This window comes from Lepidochelys kempii, chromosome 5 (genome assembly GCF_965140285.1).
Source record: "Lepidochelys kempii isolate rLepKem1 chromosome 5, rLepKem1.hap1, whole genome shotgun sequence".
Taxonomy (NCBI): Eukaryota; Metazoa; Chordata; order Testudines; family Cheloniidae; genus Lepidochelys; species Lepidochelys kempii.
Genome location: NC_136384.1, coordinates 89939916 through 89958929, shown reverse-complemented (window position 1 = coordinate 89958929; position 19014 = coordinate 89939916). Strand labels below are relative to the sequence as shown.

The following is a 19014-nucleotide window of genomic DNA, read 5'->3' as shown; positions in this document are numbered from 1 at the left end:
AGTCTTTATAATACTGTTCTGTTTAATATTGTATGATCTGTGGGCTGCCACAAAGTTGTTACAAATTGGAAGGCTGATATAACATGAAATGAGGCACCTCTCCTGAATGTTGCTTTTGTTCTGTATTTAACAAATTAGTATGTTGACATTTATCACTGATGGATTTCATTATTTGCTGAAAGGGTTTTAGGAGGTTTGACACCATGAATGGTTTGTCCTACAGACTTTTGAGAATTGATAAAGACATCTTTGTTCTTTGTACAAAAAGCACAACAGATATCTTATTGACTGACACACAAAAAAGGAAGGCTTGAATAGCTGCTGCACAAAATAAACTAAGAAAATAATTTGGGGGCCATTACTTATTCATCTACGTTGTTCTCTCTCTTTTTTGTTGTACCTCGTTAATCAAAATAATAAGTAGTAGTGGATGCTTATTCAGTAAATTGAAAGCATCCATTTCACAACATATGCAGTTCATGTATTGTTTACAGAAGTTGATAAAAATAAGAAAAACAAACAATGCATGTTACCAGGATTGGTGTGTTACAAAAATAGGCTCTGGCAATAGAGATCTAAGATAAGAAATATAGTGTGTTATGAAACCTGTTAACTACATGCAAAGGGTAAAAGTCGAACAGAATTAGTATATACTGAACGGAGTATGGAATATCAAAATGGATTTAGACAGCACTGAAGTCAGGCCTTTTGTGATTTCCTTTATGTGGAAGAAGAGGGCTAAAAAGCAGATTCTTAGGCCCTGAGTCTTAAAAGCCTGAAGTTGCGGGTGCTGTTACATATGAACAAAAATGTATACATCAGATGCGATAGTTAGACAGCTTCATCCTAAATTGTGGACCATTTATGTCCACAATTATTTGTGTTTTTTTAATTGAAAAATATTAGGAATGTAAAGCCATGTTTTTCCTTTTATTCTTGGATGACGCAAAGTATTTTTGGAGCTTTCTCAGTCCTCAGTTGATGATGATGATATGGGAATGAGAGCTTTTCTCCCAAACTTTTAGTTAAATAAGTATTAACAAAAACAAATAATTTGAAACAGTTGGAATAAAAATTACTTCCTCCTTCAACCAAGTTTCACTTCCTTGCTTCTTATGATGTAATAATCCTAGAAGTTCTCCAGTCAACCATGGGATCTTTAAGGGTGAAAAACAAGCCGAATCCTTCCTCTTGGCTCTTTTTGTGTTGGTGTATTGGTGGGGTTGTAGGGGGAGCTGCTTTCACACTTTTTCTTCTCTATCATAAAGAAGCAAAGAATGGCACAAATTCCATTTTTTTTCCTTGTGCAGGTCACCTTTGAGACCCCTTTCAAAATCAGGCCTCCTTGAATAAATTTTCACTGAATATGGAGAAGCAGATGCATTTTGCCCCTGTAGTCTGGCTATTTATCTTACTAAATTATTCACACTTTGGCTCCTAGCTCTGTTAATATTTGTCAGAAGCTCCAGAATGTAACCAGGAAATCCATGGCTTCCAGTAACAGCCATGCTGGAAAGCTACAAATAATGAAATTCATCCATGATCAAATAACATCCATCAATGACAAACATCAGCATTCAGACTGGAAATGAGAAACACCATTAGAGACTGTTCATCATATTTATCATTTTAGCAAGAGTACAAATAATAGTTTGAAGATTCTGTGAAGGGACAACTGCAATGTGTGCATTTCAAATATAAGGTTTCTAGTTTGTGCAGAGCTAGTGCATGTCTGTCCATCCAGTCTGAGAAGTATGTTCGCAGCTGAAGTGTAGACATACTCTTAAGAAGTGATCTTTGTCTTTACTTTGGTACGACTAAATTTACAAGTTACGTAAATGAATGAGAAGAAATATTAACTAATAATATTAACTGAGAATTTCCAAACGGTTAGTTTTGCAGCTTGAATGTTCTTTACCAGCTGTGTGTGGAATAATGTAGCAATCTACACCCTTTTTGGTTTGGAAATAATGTTAACTTAGTATCAGCAGTGTTGTGTATTTGGTTGTCGTTGTAATAGAACCGTGTTGTTGCTATGGCAACTGAGTTAGATTATTAGGGGATAGCCCAGCCAGTTTTGGCTGGGTTTTAGTTAGTTCAGCGTGTGGCAATAAATGGCTGCTTTTAAGGTTAACAGCTCTCTGTCTCCAGTGATTTCTTCCTAAAACTGTTGCCCCCAAGGATATAGCAAGCAATATGTATGGCAATCATTCCACATGAAATCTGGGAGAACGCTCTATCCTCAGGAGTATGGTCCTAATTCTGCACGTAGATGTGTGCATACAACTCACATTGAGGTAAGTGGGAACATTATACATTCATCTCAGGGAACAATTTGCCCCTGCATCTCAGATGGGACACTTCTGCCTCTGGAGACCCTTAGTGCTACTTCTTGTGTCAGCTAGAGCAGAGGTGTTTCAAATTCAGCCATACTCTGCATCAGTTACTTTCTCTGTAAACAAACAAACAAAAAAAGGACAGCAAAATATTACATAGATGCAGTGGATCTGAGATAATATTGGCAGAGAAATCTTAGCTTTGGGAATATTCTGACATTTTAGTGCATAATTTCTCAGCCTTATCATTGCAGTAAGAAGTAGATTTTGCATTCCATTTCCCTGTTTGTTTCTTTAAGAAAGAAAATTGGGCACTTGTAAGTTCCTTGCTTGGAAGTACTTGGCATGTGGTGAAATTTAGTGGTATTTCCTACTGTGAATACTCAGTGCAGGAACATTAGTGACATTGATTCAAAACCAATTCTTTTCAGATTTAGCAAAATGGGTAGTCCTTGCTGAGAGCTAGTTGAATGCCGATGGTGAAGTTTAAAAGTTGTACCTTTTTTTAGTCATTTGTATGAGCAAAATGTAGAAAGATTATTTTACAATGAGACAGGTGTATTTATTTATGAAATCATCATTCCAAAAAGACTCAAGGGATTTCCCTTACATGTCCCAAAAATAATTTCAGTAACATGATCCTGTCCTTCACCACATTCTGCCAGATCAAGCATGGAAACATTTAGCCTCTAAAATATTTTTCTTTAGAAAGTTGACACATAGGTTTATACTATAAACCATTTTACAGGACTGTGCTGCACTCCGTTAATATTTTGTTCACCTCTCTCCACTCACAGGACCATCCATTTGCTGCCCTCCATAGATCCTGTGAGCACAGAGTGCCTTTAAATGCCGTGGTACTACTATTCTTACTCTGAAGGGAGAATATTATGCAGGAAAAGTCCTTTGTGCTATGTAGCTTTCCTCTGTGATGCATATTTGTAAAAGCATGGAGAGGGACTGGCATCACTATATGGATCCATATGCTTAAACCCACAGAGAGGCCTCATCTGTCCCTACAGCCTCTGTGACAAGTGTTAGGGTTTGAAGGATGATTTCTATTTCTGGACCCCATTCGTAGTCAAGCTTTACTGTTGGGTAGGTGGAAAGGAAGTGGCATTTGGCGCCCAAAGTTCATATTGAAACGGTCCCAAGATAAGGTGGTTTGTTCAAAACCAACACCTGAATTACAGGGACCAAGCTGAACCAGAAACCTAAAATACGGTGTCATTTCATCCTGGTTTTAACTTGACTCATCTTTCGAATAAGAGCATTTCCAAAGATATAGTTTATTACCGTGTTGGATGTTATTGAATGGTCTTTGACAGCATAACATCAGTAGGTACTATGATTATAATAAAATTTACAGAAAGCTTTTTTTCTGGTACCATCAATATGTGGGAGAAAGAAACAAATGAGTAACCCTATTATGGGTCTGATTGTTCTAGGATGTTGTTCTTGTCTAAAGCGCATGAGGTCAGGGCCTAAGAGTGGCTTGGAAAAACTTCTGTGTGAAAGAATTTTGAGAGTTCCTGCCTTGCTATTGTACATTGTCCAGACAGTAGGAGAACTGATCCTTGAAAGGAGGCTGGAGCATCAAAACTGAATACATATTTAAGAAGAAGAAAGAAAAATGTTTCATTTCTGGTAAGACTGGTGCATGATTTAAATGCACTAAGATTTTGCTATGTGTGGTTTGTTACGCGTGTAGTTTAGTTGGCTATTTAAAGACAGTTTTTGTTTTAGTCACTATAACAGTACTTTTTACACTTGCGGTCTTGAGATAAAGGACCCTATTTTCAAATATGGACTCCTTACCTAGAAGATTCAGTCCTGTATATGGGATTGAATGTCCTTTTAAGGTGCACATGTCTCTATATTAGATTAATAGAGACCATCATCCATGATATAGCAGGATTTCCTGATACAGTGTAAGAAGGAAAAATACATTTCTCAGGTTTTTTGTTGTTGTTTGGTTTGGTGTTTTGTGTGTGGCTAGGCTAGAAGTCTAATTTTTAAAAGCTTAGGGCTAAATTTTCAAAGTGTTGGGTAGACTTTTAACTGTGCTGACTTCCTTTATCTTTGAAATGAATCATGTGGTTGAAATCACAGCCAGAATTTTGCACGTATATCCTTTAAGAAGTGCACTTAGTTAGTCTTTCATTTGTGTTCGGAAAAAAGGGTGTTAAATGAAGCAAGGGGTGTTAAATTCAGGGGGACTAGCTTGATTGTGTGGGATGTTTCAGTTCTCTTTTGTGCATCTCTTTTATTGCTCTTTTGGGAATGCATCAAAATTTATTTTATCAAATGAGACTTTATGTCCATTTCAGCTAAAGCTAATCTGATTAGTCCTTCTATGGGCATTAGGAGAGCTGTCCTGGCATATAAAAATTATATTTTGTCAGCTCTCATAAATGTTTCCAATATGGCTTAGTTTATTACTGTTAATCAGGGGGTTCTTGAGTTACCCCCGTTCATGAAGAACATTTGCAGAATTCTCTGTATAAATAATGTTTGGAAGAATCAAACCCATGGCTGATTTGTAAAACCAAAATAATTTTAAACTCAGATTAAAAGCTATTCAAGTTATATATATAGCAACTGCTGTATAAATATAGAGTCACACAAACAGTGACTTCTCCTTTTAAGCAAGGATTTACCTTTAGTCTGTTCACTGAGTATCCAAGGAAAATGGATAATCTGGATGTTACTGAAAGGGAGTAACCAGAAACCTCCTGCAAACGCTGCTGATTTTCAGGTCTTACTCTCTGAATTTAGGTTCACATCTCTTTTTCTCTCCACTTGTTCATCTTCTACAAAGCTTCATGCCAAATATCTAATTTATACCATATTTATCAATAAGAAAGGCAGCCTGTTTTGAGTAAGATAACCCAGATGTAGGGTGACCATATTTCCCTATGCTGAATACGGGACACCTTGTAAAATTGCTCATATTCAGCAGCAATCAATCAGAACTATTCAGTAGTCCCCCTCCCAACATGCTATAAAAACTCCAGAGCCCAGCAAGGAAAGAGGGGCCTCAGGAGTTCAGGGGTGGAGGGAAGGCGGCCTCCAGGATACCCCTTCACGTGCACTGCAGTTTGGGATGGCAACATTCCCGGTGCTCCCCAACTCTGCCTATGGACTCAGGGGGCTTCTGCCCCATAGAGAGCACCGGGGATCCAAGATTCAGCCCCGCAGCTCCTGCCTTCAGCCTCACGGAGGTCGCCAGGGCTCAGGCATTCAGCCACACAGCTCCAGCTTCAGCCCGTGGCGGGCACTAGGAATCAGGGTTCAGTCCTCCCATGGCTCTGGCTTCAGCCCTGCGGTGGGTGCTAGGAATCAGGGTTTTAACACAGACACATTCACACCCCACGGCTCCGGCTTCAGCCCCACCGTGGGTGCCAGAGATCGGGGCTTCAGTCCCCCCATGACTCCAGCTTCTGCCTCATGGAGGGTGCTGGGGATTGGGGTTGCAGCCCTACAGGGGGCACTGGGGCTCAGGGTCTGGGTTTCAGCATCAGCGCCCAGTGACCCCCTGAAAGTGCTTGCAGACCCTAATTGAGAACCCCTGCTTAAGGTTTCACATAGCGAGGGGTGACACACACCCGTAATCCCTCACACACAGGGCTGCCTCTCGTCCTACCTGACGTGTCATCTTCCTGCCTCTCCACCCAGCCTGAGGCAACCATGTGCTCTCACTGACGAGCCACCGCCTGCCTGCACTCACTTGCCAGCCACAAACAAGACATGGCTGGGCTGCACTGACTGACCACTGACTGACCAGCAGGGTGAGTAGAAAACACAGGATAATTTGCCCATTTTTAAATAAAAGGCGGGACACCTGCAATAGGGCTTAAATACGGGAGTATCCTGTTAAAAACGGGATGGATGGTCACCCTATGAAGACCTGTATAAAAGCTCAAATAATCTGATTTTGTGCAGGGAACTAAGTGGGGATGGAATTCACACTTGACAATCTTTGGGCAGGCTGCCCCTCTATGGTTTGGGGTTTGAATGCTGGATTCATTTAGTCATGGAGCCTGTGGCCATACTGCCAGCCTATAATGAACTGAAGCAGAGCACACACTCTTGGCATGCAAGGGTTGCAGAGACCATTTTTCCATCTAGCATCTGCCTTGCTCTGCCCTTGCACAGCACCACAATGTGGTTTATGTGGTACAGAGAGATGTGTCAGCTGGCTGCACCAGAGTGACTTTCACCCATAAAATGAGTGACTTGTTGGTTCCATGGTTTGAATTTCTGGAAAGAAACCTGTTTCTGTGTAGTCAGCTTTTGTTTATATTCCCAGTCTGATGTTTCTAATGTTCTAAAAGCTACTGCCTGCCTCCACAACATCTCATTTGACATCACTATATATCCTTAGGCTTTGGGCAAAGGGGTGGAGTAAATGCCTGCAGATCAAGATAGGGAGAATTGTTCTCATCAGTAGTTGTTTAACACACTGTATAAAATGTACAGGTAATACAGGAGATTGTAGGTACTGGTAAGGTACCATGTTACTCTACGATACTAGAAAGATGGATCACAACAGCAAACTGACAGTCAAAGACAGACTTGAATAAAAATAACACTGGAAGAAGACTGTTCCCTGCATCACTTACCTGGGAAATTGTAGGTTACATACAGTGATATTCAAAAACTAATGAGAAGTTGGATTTTCTTACAGATTACATTTAAACAGATGCTGTCACTTTGAATTTCTAATTGACTAATTTTTACAAATTCCAGTTTCTGGTAGAGCAATCTTTAAAAAGCACATTCTGATGATTTTTTAAAATACTCCTTTAAAAATATTTTAAAGGGATTAATTTTATTCCTCTGATTATTTTAATAAGAGTTTTGCATAAAAGGATAAACTAACTAGTTCATTAAATAGCAGAGAGTGAAACTGACTGTACACAAGGTGCTGAACAAAATTTTTATTCTTTAACTTCTTTCAATTATAGTGATCGTGGGTGTTCATTTTAACGATAGAAGGTGCAAAATTTTCAAGTAGAGATGTTATTTTCCAGTTGATGGAGTGGAGGGTCCCCTTTAAGGATCTCTTCTGTTATCTTGATAAATAAGTGAGAAGTTATACCTATAACTCTGTATATTATATGAGAATTTTTCTCTTAATCCCATCTATTCAAGCTTCAAAAGGGGTGGGACAAGTCTGTTAGAAATGTGCTTTGCACACTGTCAGATCACTAACTAAAGAGCTACTAATTAAGTGTGCACATGTGCAGTAAACTGGAGTCCATGTGTCTGCTCTTTTCCTGTTGACTAAAAATTGCATGAGAACAGTCAGCGATGGTACATTTCTGCAGCTATGTTCTAATGGGCACCTCTATGTAATTAGTCTGGAGACAAAGTTGTACAGAATTGCTGACAGAGAAATGGCTTCTCAGCTAGTTAGACTACTGTTCTGATCTCTGTCCCTCTTGGAAGCCTTTTATTTGTTGAAGAAAATGTAAGCATTTGTTAAGGAAATCCAAGTGGGCAAATTTTGATGACTTCAGTACACAACAAGGACAATCAAGTCTAATGAAGGAAAGTGTATCTCTGCTGCTCAGACCAAATGAAAAATAATTATTTCCCTTTGGGGCCAATTCTCCATTCCTATGTGTCAGACTTGTTCCCTCATACCATACTTTTTGTCTTCATATTTCACATACTGTAGCTTCGTTGGGAGAGGCAGACCTCATTCAATCAAATTATGTGGAAATCAAACTTCTGACGGTTGTGATTCTGGCCAGAATAAAGCCCTTTTTGTTTGAAAAGTGTACACAAGTATGTACTTGTTGAAAGCAAGTCATTAATTTCTTTTTCTATAATGGGCATTGGGAACCACTCCAGCTTTCTGGGAAGGATTGCTGTATTTTTTGTTCACTGGGTATGGCTACCAGTGCTTCTTACCACACCCGTGCAACCTGTTCTGGCCTGCTGGCAGAAGTTACTTGCAAATTGAGCCAACAAATTTTCAAGTGAAAACCTTCAGAACCCTTCAGGTTCTGTATAGGTTGGGCAGAGTGGGTCAGGTCTTAATGTAATTGCAGAAGTAAATTAACTGTTCTCATCCCCAACTCAGATCAAGTTCTTCTTTTCCACATAAGGGAAGAGAAGGTTAAATTCCTGTAACTGTTGGATAGTGAGTGTGACAGTTAGGATCACAGAAAACCCCTTGGGAACTGCCAACTGATGTGCTGAGACTAGCCCTGAGCTGTTTCCTCTGCCAGCTTGGGCCTTCAGAACACTGCCTGGTTTGAGCTAGACACGCTTGCCTGCTGCAAACCCAGACCCAGGTCTGAACCACGTCCCCTGAACGCTGCAGGCTTAACTGAAAACAGCTTAAGAAGTGTTCCAGTCTCCAACACTCAGATGCCCAACTCCCAGTGGGGTCCAAACTGCAAATAAGTCTGTTTAAAGCTTATACAGGGTAAACTCATAAATTGTTCGCCCTCTATAACACTGATAGAGAGATATATGCATAGCTGTTTGCCCCCCCCCAAGGTATTAATACATACTCTGGATTAATTAATAAGTAAAAAGTGATTTTATTAAATACAAAAAGTAGGATTTAAGTGGTTCCAAGTAGTAACAGACAGAACAAAGTGAATTACCAAGCAAAATAAAATAAAACACGCAAGCCTATGCCTAATACAGTAAGAAAATTATTACAGATGAAACCTCACCCTCAGAGATGTTCCAGTAAGCTTCTTTTACAGACTACCCTCCTTCTAGTCTGGGTCCAGCAATCAGTCACACCCCCGTGGTTACTGTCCTTTGTTCCAGTTTCTTTCAGGTATCCTTTCAGATTGGAGAGGTTATCTCTTGAGCCAGCTGAAGACCAGATGGAGGAGTCTCCCAGGGGCTTAAATAGATTTCCTCTTGTGGGTGGACACCCCTCCCTCCCCCTGTGTAGAATCCCAGCCACAAGATGGAGTTTTGGAGTCACATGGGCGAGTCACGTGTCCATGCATGACTCAGATCTTACAGGCAGCAGCCATTGTTCACATGCAACTTTGAACATTCTCAGGTAGACTTCTTATGTGGATTGGAGTCTTCCAAGATCCATTGTCTGTTAAGTGTTTCTTGATTGGGCACTTAACTTGCAAATTTCTTTCTAAAGAAGCTGACCAAATGCCTTACTAAGGTTGCTTAAAATCAGACAAGTACACAGCCAATATTCATAACTTCGAGTACAAAAATGATACATTCATACAAATAGGATGAATATATTCAGTAGATCATAACCTTTGCAGAGATGTGTTACATGGCATGTCTAGCATAAAACATATTCCAGTTATGTCATATTTACTTTCATAAGCATATTTCCATAAAGCATTATGCGGTGCAACGTCACAGTGAGGAATGGCTATAACTTTTTCTTCTCTGTTAAATGCATATTTTAGATTGACATATGGCAGCACAATGATGTATGTTGTAGACTCCAGCTCAAGAGCCAGTTAGAAAACCCACTCTTAGACCAGGGCTTGTGTCTGACTGTATCGGGGTTCTGGCCCCTGAAGACCAGAGACAGTAGTAGTTTGAGAGGTGTCTGGGGAAAGTGAAAGAACTAACCAAAACAGATAGTGAGTAAGAGGAAGATGGGCCTGGGCAATAGTTCGTGTCTAAAACGGGGAAGGAGTAGAAAAGGCCAGGCCTTTAATCCCTGTAGGGGCCCAAGACCAAGAGCCTTGTACAGTGTGTGGGGCAAGGCTCCCCTCTCTCCCACCCAGGCCAGACTGGTGTTTGGGGTAGTTAGACTCATGTGGGAAATTTAAAGAAGAAAATGATCAGATGACTGGGTGACTCAAAAAGGAGACTTCAAACCCAATCAGAGAGAGTTCATAGGCGAGGGAGGCCAAGACTTAAAGGGAGACAGTCCCAGAAGGAAGGCTGTGGAAACTTAATCTTGGACAAAAGGGGAGAGGACAGGGAGGGCAGGACTGGAACTACACAGTCCCATGAAGGAGGGCTTTGGACCCCCAACTTAGGGATGGACGGAAAGATGAATGCAAAGCAGGGCACCAAAGGAACTGCAGAGGCTCCGGGTGGTTGTCTGTCCAATGCTAATTGTAGGAGGCACAGGTGCCGACTTTCCAAAGTGCCAGGGGGTGCTCAAACCCCGGCTTTGCTCCAGGCCCTACCGCCACTTCACCCCTTCCCCCAAGGCCCCACCCCCGCCTGGCCTCTTCTCGCCCAGTTCTGCCCCCTCCCCCAAGCACGCCACATCCTCTTTCCTCCCCGCTCAGCCTTCTGCACACCACAAAACAGCTGATCACGGTGGGCAGGAAGGAGAGGGAGGCACTAATATGCAGTGCCTGCCCGCGGGCAAGAGACATTGGTGGGGTGGGGGAGAACTGACAGGAGGGCTGCTGGTGAGTGCTCAGCACCCACCATTTTTTACCTGTGGGTGCTCCAGCCCCGGAGCACCCATGGAGTCAGCACCTGTGGTAGGAGGGGTGCTTCTAAGCATGTCCCCTTGCTGCGTGGAGTGCCACTGCTGTCCTCTGTCTCATATTCTCCTCAGGTTCCTGGAAATAATCCACTCACACCCGAGTCTTTAAAAACAATATTCCCCCTCTTTTGGAGTCTGATTTATTAAACATAGTTCAGTTCCCAAAAGAGAATCTTCTTGCTCACCCCTAGGCTGAGGACCCCAAAGCCCTCTTTCCTGGGACTGTGTGGTTTCAGGCCTGACCACCCTGACCTATGTAGTCTCTCTGACTTGGGTTGATGCCTTTTTCTGAGTCACTCACCCTGTCATCTGACCTCTCCCTTGACGTTTCCAGTGGGTCTAATTACCCCAAACACTAGTCTGGGCTGGCTGGGAGAGAGGGGAGCCTTGTGCCACTCACTCAGAAAGGATCCTGCTCCCAGGCCCTAAAGGAACAGCAGTCTGGGCTTTCATACTCCTTCATCTCACCCCACCCCCACCCCCCAGACACTAACTGTTGCCCGGGACCATCTTCCTCTCACTCAGTGTCCATTTTAATTACTGCTTCGGGCCTTTCCTGGACACCTGGAACAGGATAGCTTGCCTCTTAAACAGCCTCCTCTGGTCTTAAATGGCTAGCACCCCATTACATTGACCTTGAGGAAAGAGGTTGTCCAGACACACTGCTGTTCAACATGTTATGTAGTCTGGTTATAAATAAGAAGCTTTATTTTCATTCTTACTGACAACATGAGAATATGTATGTAGTGCAGTTGTAGCTGTGTCGGTCTCATAATATTAGAGAGACAAGGAGGGTGTGGAGCTCTGTGTGGCTCAAAAGCTTGTCTCTCTCACCAACAAAAGTTGGTCCAATAAAAGGTATTACCTCACCCCCCTTGTCTCTCTAATATGAAACCATGTCACCCATCCTTCAAGAGAAAATGAGAAAAGCTGACAGCATAGGGATCAGAAGGCTGAGAAAGTGCAGACACCTATTTGAATGATGTTGGGACTCTGGTTTGGAGAAAAAAATCTCATATGTGTTAGCTGTTAACTGTTAAACCAGTATAACATCTTCAAAATATGACAACAGGTGAAGGCAGACAACTAAATAGTGACAAATTTTGTAAGTGCTTGTATACAATTGCTAGAAGTATAATAAGAAGGGTGAACTTGAGTGCCTGGTATTAAATAAGGATATAGATATCACAGGAATCCCAAAAACATGGTGGAATGATGATAATCAAGGGGACCTGGTAATACCAGGGTACAAAATATATAGAAACAACAGAGTATGTCGTGCTCGTGAGGGAGTGGCACTATAAGTGAAAGAAAGCATAGTCAAATATAGGAAATATCTAAATTAAATAAATCCAACTCTACCGTAGAATCTCTGCAGATAAAAATTCCGTGGTTGAATAATGAGAGTTTAGCAGTAGAATATACTACTGCCCACCTGACCAGGATGGTGACAGTGATTGTGAAATGCTCAGGGAGATTGTAAAGAGGCTACAAAAACAGAAAACCCAGTGATAATGGGGGAATTCAACTATCCTCATATTGACTGGGTACATGTTACCTTAGGGCGGAATGCAGAGATAATATTTCTAGACACCATTAATAATGGCTTCTTGGAGCAACTAGTTCTGGAACCCACAAAGGGAGAGGCAATTCCTGATTTAGTCCTAAATTGAGCATAACATCTCATCCAAGACATGAATATAACTGAACTGCTCAGTAATAGTGACCACAATGTAATAACATTTAACGAGCTTCTACAGGAAAAAATACCAAAGAAACCCACCACAGTAGCATTTAACTTCACAAAGGGGAATTATGCAGAAAATGAGGAAGCTGACTAAACAGAAGCAAATAGGAACAGTCACAAGAGTGAAATGTCTGCAAGCTGCATGGAAAATTTTTTAAAACACCATAATAGAGTCTCAAACTAAATGTATGTCCCGAAGGACAAAATAAAACAACAACAGAGGATCAAAAAATGCCACCATGGATAAATAACAGAGTAAAAGAGATGGTTAGAGACAAAAAGACATCCTTTTAAAAATTGGAAGTCAAATTCTACTGAGGAAAATAGAAAGGAGCATGAACTCTGGCAAGTCACGTGTAAAACTATAATTAGGCAGACCAAAAAAGATTTTGAAGAGCGACTGGCAAAAGACCCAAAAACTAAGAGCAAAAAAATTTGTAATGGATGATCAAGGTGGTAAAGGAGCATTCGAGGTAGAAAAGGCCATTGTGGAGAAGCTAAATGTACTTCTTTGCATTGATCCTCACTGCAGAGGATGTGAGGAGATTTCCATACCTGGGCCATTCTTTTCAGGTGACAAATCTGAGGAACTGTCCCTGATTGAGTTGTCAGTAGAGGAGGTTCTGGAACAAATCTATAAATTAAACAGTAATAAGTCGCCAGGACTAGATGGTATTCACCCAAGAGATCTGAAAGAGCTCAGATATGAAACTGTAGAACTACTGTCTGTAGTATGTAATCTATCACTTAAATCAGCCTCTGTACCAGATAACTGGAGAATAGCTAATGTAACGCTGATTTTTTTTAAAAAAGGCTCCAGAGGTGATCCAGACCATTACAGGCCAGTAAGCCTCAGTCCCGGAGAAACTGGTTGAAATGAAAAGAACAGAATTATCAGACACATAGATGAACACAGTATGTTGGGGAAGAGTGAAGATGGCTTTGTAAGGGGAAATCATGTCTTACCAATTGATTAGAATTCTTTGAGGGTGTCAGCAAGCATGTAGACAAGGGTGATCCAGTTGATAGTGTATTTGGACTTTCAGAGAGCCTTTGACAAGGTCCCACACCAAAGACTCCTACGCCAAGTAAGCAGTCATGGGATAAGAGGGAAGATCCTCTCAGGGATCACTAACTGCTTAAAAGATAGGAAACAACGGGTAGGAATAAATGGTCAGTTTTAACAGTAGAGAGAAGTAAATAGCAGGATTCCCCAAGGATCTGTACTGTGACCAGTAAATGATCTGGAAAAGGGCGTGAACAGTGAGATGGCAAAGTTTGCAGATGACACAAAGTTACTCAAGATAGTTTAGTCCAAAGCAGACTGTGAAGAGTTACAAAGGGATTTCCCTGAACTTCATGACTGGGCAACAAAATGGCAGATTAAATTAAATGTTGATAAATGCAAAATAGTGCACTTTGGAAAACATAATGCCAACTATACAGACAAAATGATGAGGTCTAAGTTACCTGTTATCACTCAAGAAAGAGATCTTGGAGTCATCATAGATAATTCTTTGAAAATATCTGCTCAATGTACAGCAGAATGTTAGCAATCATTAGGACGGGGTAGATAAAAAAACAGAAAATATCATAATTCCACTGTATAAATCTTTGGTACGCCCACACCTAGAATACTGCATGCAGTTTTGGTTGCCCCATCTCAAAAAAGACATATTGGAATTGGAAAAGGTACCAAGAAAGGCAACAAAAATGATTAGGAATATGGAACAGCTTCCATACAAGGAAGGATTAAAAAGACTGGGACACTTCAGCTGAGAAAAGAAATGACTCCGGGGGAATGTGATAGAAATCTATAAACTCATGACTGGTGTGGAGAAAGTGAATAAAGAAATGTTATTTACTCCTTCACATAACACAAGAATCAGGGATCACTCAATGAAATTAATAGGCAGCAAATTTAAAGCAAACATAAGAAAGTACTTCTTCATACAATGCATAGTCAATCTTTGGAACTCATTGTCAAGGGATGTTGTGCAGGCCAAAAATATAACTGGGTTAAAAAAATTGGATAATGGAGGATAGGACCATCAATGCGTATTATTGAAAATGATCAGGAACACAACCCCATGCTCTGGGTGTCCCTAAACTTCTGACTGCCAGAAGCTGGGACTGGATGAGAGGGCATGGCTCACTTGAAAATTGCCCTGTTCTGTTCATTCCCTCTGGAATGGTCATTGTTGGAAGACAGGACCCTGGGCTAGATGGACCTCACCCAGTATGGCTATTCTAAGACATTTTTTTGAATATTTATTTTCTCTTACTGGTTATTCTATTTCATGTTTTAGCAGTATGGGCCAAACCCTATGATAGTCCCTATTGTGTTAGTTAAGAGCTTTGCCTGAATGCCTGAAAAGAAACTGCAGAATTTTGACCGATCAGAGATGAAATATTTTCAGTTTGAAAATATCATTGATAGAGAAAGTCCATTGTTCTAAGTAACAGCACAGGTCAGGAATAACGTATATCTCCTTTACTCAACACATTTCCCTGAAAGAAAAACAACTGAGTTGGAGATCGTTCATTGTCTGAAGGCTGACTGCCCGTACTTACAGCATGATAGTAGTTAAAATGACATGATATTGCTGACACAGTTGGTGCTGGAATATGTCAGGTGAAGAAGTCCAGCATATTAGTACAAACCTTAGGAGTTGTTGGCAAATGTGAAGATTGTACTCATTCGGGAATGTAGTGTTCAGACACATTTGCACCTCATGGGCTAAAATGCTGGATTGTATCCTAGAATGTAGACATCAAGAGCTCCTGACAACAGGTACCAAACCTTGAGCTTAGAATCAGTAAATCATGTTGATGACAAGGGTACAACATTCATATCCTTGATGGATAATTCTGTTGGACTACTAGATGTTACAACCTTGTCATCATCCCTGTTATCCTAGGCTTCACATGGATCATTGTTGTATTTATCAAGCCCTTCGGGAATGATACTGGTAGTAAAAAATGTAGGTAATATTGATGAGTACAGCTGACATCCCACATAATCTGACAGAATGTAGTGTCTTGTGAGATTAAGGGGGCCTAAATATATGGTCTTCAGATATATGCTGGAAAGCTAGAATTTCTCTAAAATAAATACATGGCACTATAGTTGAAGACTCAGACTTCTTCCTGGATCAGTAGGCACTGGAAGTTCTGTGGAGGCTACATGTTCAGCCTTTAGAAAAAGTGAGGTTAGGATAAACAAGCACCCTACATTGCTCTGTGGTTGCACATCTGACAGTCTCAGGAGTGGGGTTGATAAACTGTAGAAGGGAATTATGTGATGCCCTAAACTGGAAGAACAGCCGGCATGATGACAGCAAGCAAAATAAAGGGGAGGATTTGAGGTATTCTCAGAGAAAGGGGGGCAAAGTGAGCACAAATACTCTAAAATGAAATTCTGCTCCTACACACCTTTATTTTCCATTCGTTTAGAAAGCTTCACATTTTCCTTTTGGACGGAATCTGCCTTGAATATATTTCCTCACCAAAAAAATTAATTATTTTTTCCCCAAAAGATGCATATTGCCAAAGTGTGACCTTCCTGTTATTTAAGTAACTTAGAATAGAAACTGTGACACTGGGAAATAAAAGTTATACCTTTATTTCCCTATATATGTTTAGTAGATACTTAAAAAGCATACCCTAATCCGAGCCTGTTTATAAAAGGCATGAAGTTACCCTTGTTTTGTTTAGCCAAATGGTCGAAACGCTGTCAACAATATGTCTGGAATGTTATTTACTTGATACATTTCTGTGGTTTTTCTTTGTAGGACTGCACATGCCACAGCTAGGGATCATTTACTTAAAAATGGCCAAAGCAGTACCCCCAAGTTGCAGTTATTCTTCTCAACAGGGGCTTGGTAATCAAATGGAGTGTCTCATCATGTTCAGCAGCTTCTGTGCTTTTTTCCTCTCCCTTTTTTGTTGTTGTTCTTGATAATCTGAGTTGATTTTTGTAGAGATTTGGAGAAGTGCTATTTATTCTTGCTCTTTGTTCTCTGTAACTTGATTCCTTTACTAGTACTTCAACTTTTTGCAATGTGTGTTGTGATACTAGCTGATTTGAGTGCATTTAACCTGCTTTTTTGAACTATTATTATTTTAGAAGATGATGATTATTGTATGGGTCTTTTGTTGTTGTTGTTTGTTTAACCACAAGCCATGGTGTTTTAAATTAAGATGTCAGATCCAGACATGTAGATTAAGTGCAAGAGAATGGTGGGTGTTTTAACGTTTCTAACGGAAGGGTATGGCAGGTTGGAGAAGATCTTTGATTACTAGAATCTACTTCTTGGAAATGTCGTAAGGCCATTTGGCCAGTGTTCAGGAGGTGAGACTTACCTCTAAAACTTGCTGTTCTTTACCATTATGCTGCATCACCTCAGACGGTATGGATCTTGGAAAACGTTTGGGATATGGATTAGGTGGAGGCAGAAGATACCTGAAATTAGAAGGGAAATACTGGATCTTGATCCATATCTATAGGGTTGCCAACCCTCCCGGTTTTGCCAGGAGTCTCTCAGAATTTGGCTCCATCTCCTGGAGGCCACTGAAGCCAAACCAGGAGATTTTCTGGCCGCTAAAAGTCTGGCTGTGCAGCAGGGCTAAGGCAGGCTCCCTACCTGACCTGGTCCCACACCATTCCCTGACGTGGCCAGTACGATCCTGCGACCCCTGGCAGGGGTCAGGGAGTTCCACGCGCTGCCCCTGCCAGCAGGTACTGCCCCCGGAGCTTCCTTTGGCCACAGTTCCCATTTCTGTGGAGTCAGTGCTCAGGGAGCGGGTAGCACGCAGAGACCCCTGCCTCCCTCCCGGGGACCATAGGAACATGCTGGCCACATCCAGGAGTGGCGTGGGGCCAGGGCAGGCAGGAAGCCTACCTTAGCCCTGCTGCGGCGCTGACCAGGAGCCACCTGAGGTAAGCGCCACCTGGTCAGAGCCCTCACCCCCTCCCACACTCCAATCCCCTGTCCGAGCCCTGAGCCCCATCCCAGAGCCTATACCTCATACCCCAACCCCCTCCCCAGCCCTGACCCCTTCCAGCACCCAAACTCTCTCCCAGAGCCCTCACCCCTCCCGCACCGCAATCCCCTGTTCCAGCCCTGAGCCCCATCCCAAAGCCTATACCACATACCCCACCCCCGTCCCCCAGCCCTGACCCCCCTCCAACACCCAAACTCCCTCCCAGAGCTTGCACCCCGCACCTCCGCCTACATCCCAACCCCCTGCCCCAGGCTTAGCCTGGAGCTCCCCCCACATTCCAAACCCCTGCCCCAGCCCAGTGAAAGTGATTGAGGGTTGGGGAGAGTGAGCAATGGAGGGGGGGAGGCCTCAAAGAAGGGCCGGTGTGGGGCAGGAAAGGGGCAGGGCAAGAATGTTTGGGTTAGTGTGATTACTGTTGACAACCCTACATATGTATGAAAGGAGCCTAGCTCTGTCCCTTTTCCAGGCCCATTTGTAGCACTGGCAGCACTGTGCTGGTAATTCTCCTTTAATCCCTTGGCTCATAATCACCTCGAGCCAAATTCTGCCACCCTTACTCACACCAAGAGGCACCTTATTACAAGAGTAGTTCAGTAACTTTACTGGATCATTGAATTTCTTCTTGACAAAAGTGTAGACGAAGCTATCTCAGAAAGCAGAGCACAGCAGCCATAATTTGCAATACAATTTAAGCATTTTCCTTAGTGAATTATACCGCATAAAGCATGTTTCCCCAACTCCTCCCCCATCAGACCAGATCTTCCCTTAGTACAGGGGTTCTGTTATATTCATTGGGGCGTAGTGGGGACTATGCAGAGTGGGGAAGAAAACACCACGTATCTACATTTCCCTTCTGCCTTCCCCCAACTGTATCCAATGAAGTGAGCTGTAGCTCACGAAAGCTTATGCTCAAATAAATTTGTTAGTCTCTAAGGTGCCACAAATACTCCTGTTCTTTTTGCGAATACAGACTAACATGGCTGCTACTCTGAAACCTGTCGTGGTAAAGGGCTTTCTGCTTCCCTGTGCACCTCATAGAGTGATTGAAGCATAGGGCTCTTAGACTGTATCATGTTTGTTAACTTGTCTGGATTGTAACAAATCAAATATGGCTTGTATGTGTGTGCTTTATCCTACATGCTTTTTGTTGCCTTTGGATAGCAAGTTGTTTTCTTTTGAAACCATTTTTGCTGTATTTATTTCCTACTTTGATCATTTTACTGATAAATACCTCCTGTCTGTATTCACACCTGCTCTTTTATTATCCTAGCTTAAATATAAATGCTTCCACTGAAATAAATCAGCCTTGTAATTTGAAAAATGTAAAACTTTGGTTTAAGTTACTTATTACAGGTAATATACGTTTGATGGTTGAATATGAAAAAACTGCTTGGCAGAATTTTAGCTTGAATCTCTGCCAGACAACATTAAAGTGCAACCTAATTCCCAAAAACGCC

The 19014-nt window shown here is 41.7% G+C and overlaps 1 protein-coding gene across 10 annotated transcripts in view; it reads left to right on the top strand.

The window, feature by feature from the left end:
- Nucleotides 1-19014, top strand: part of AOPEP (aminopeptidase O (putative)) — a 387210-nt gene that overhangs the window by 179207 nt on the left and 188989 nt on the right. The window lies entirely within an intron of this gene.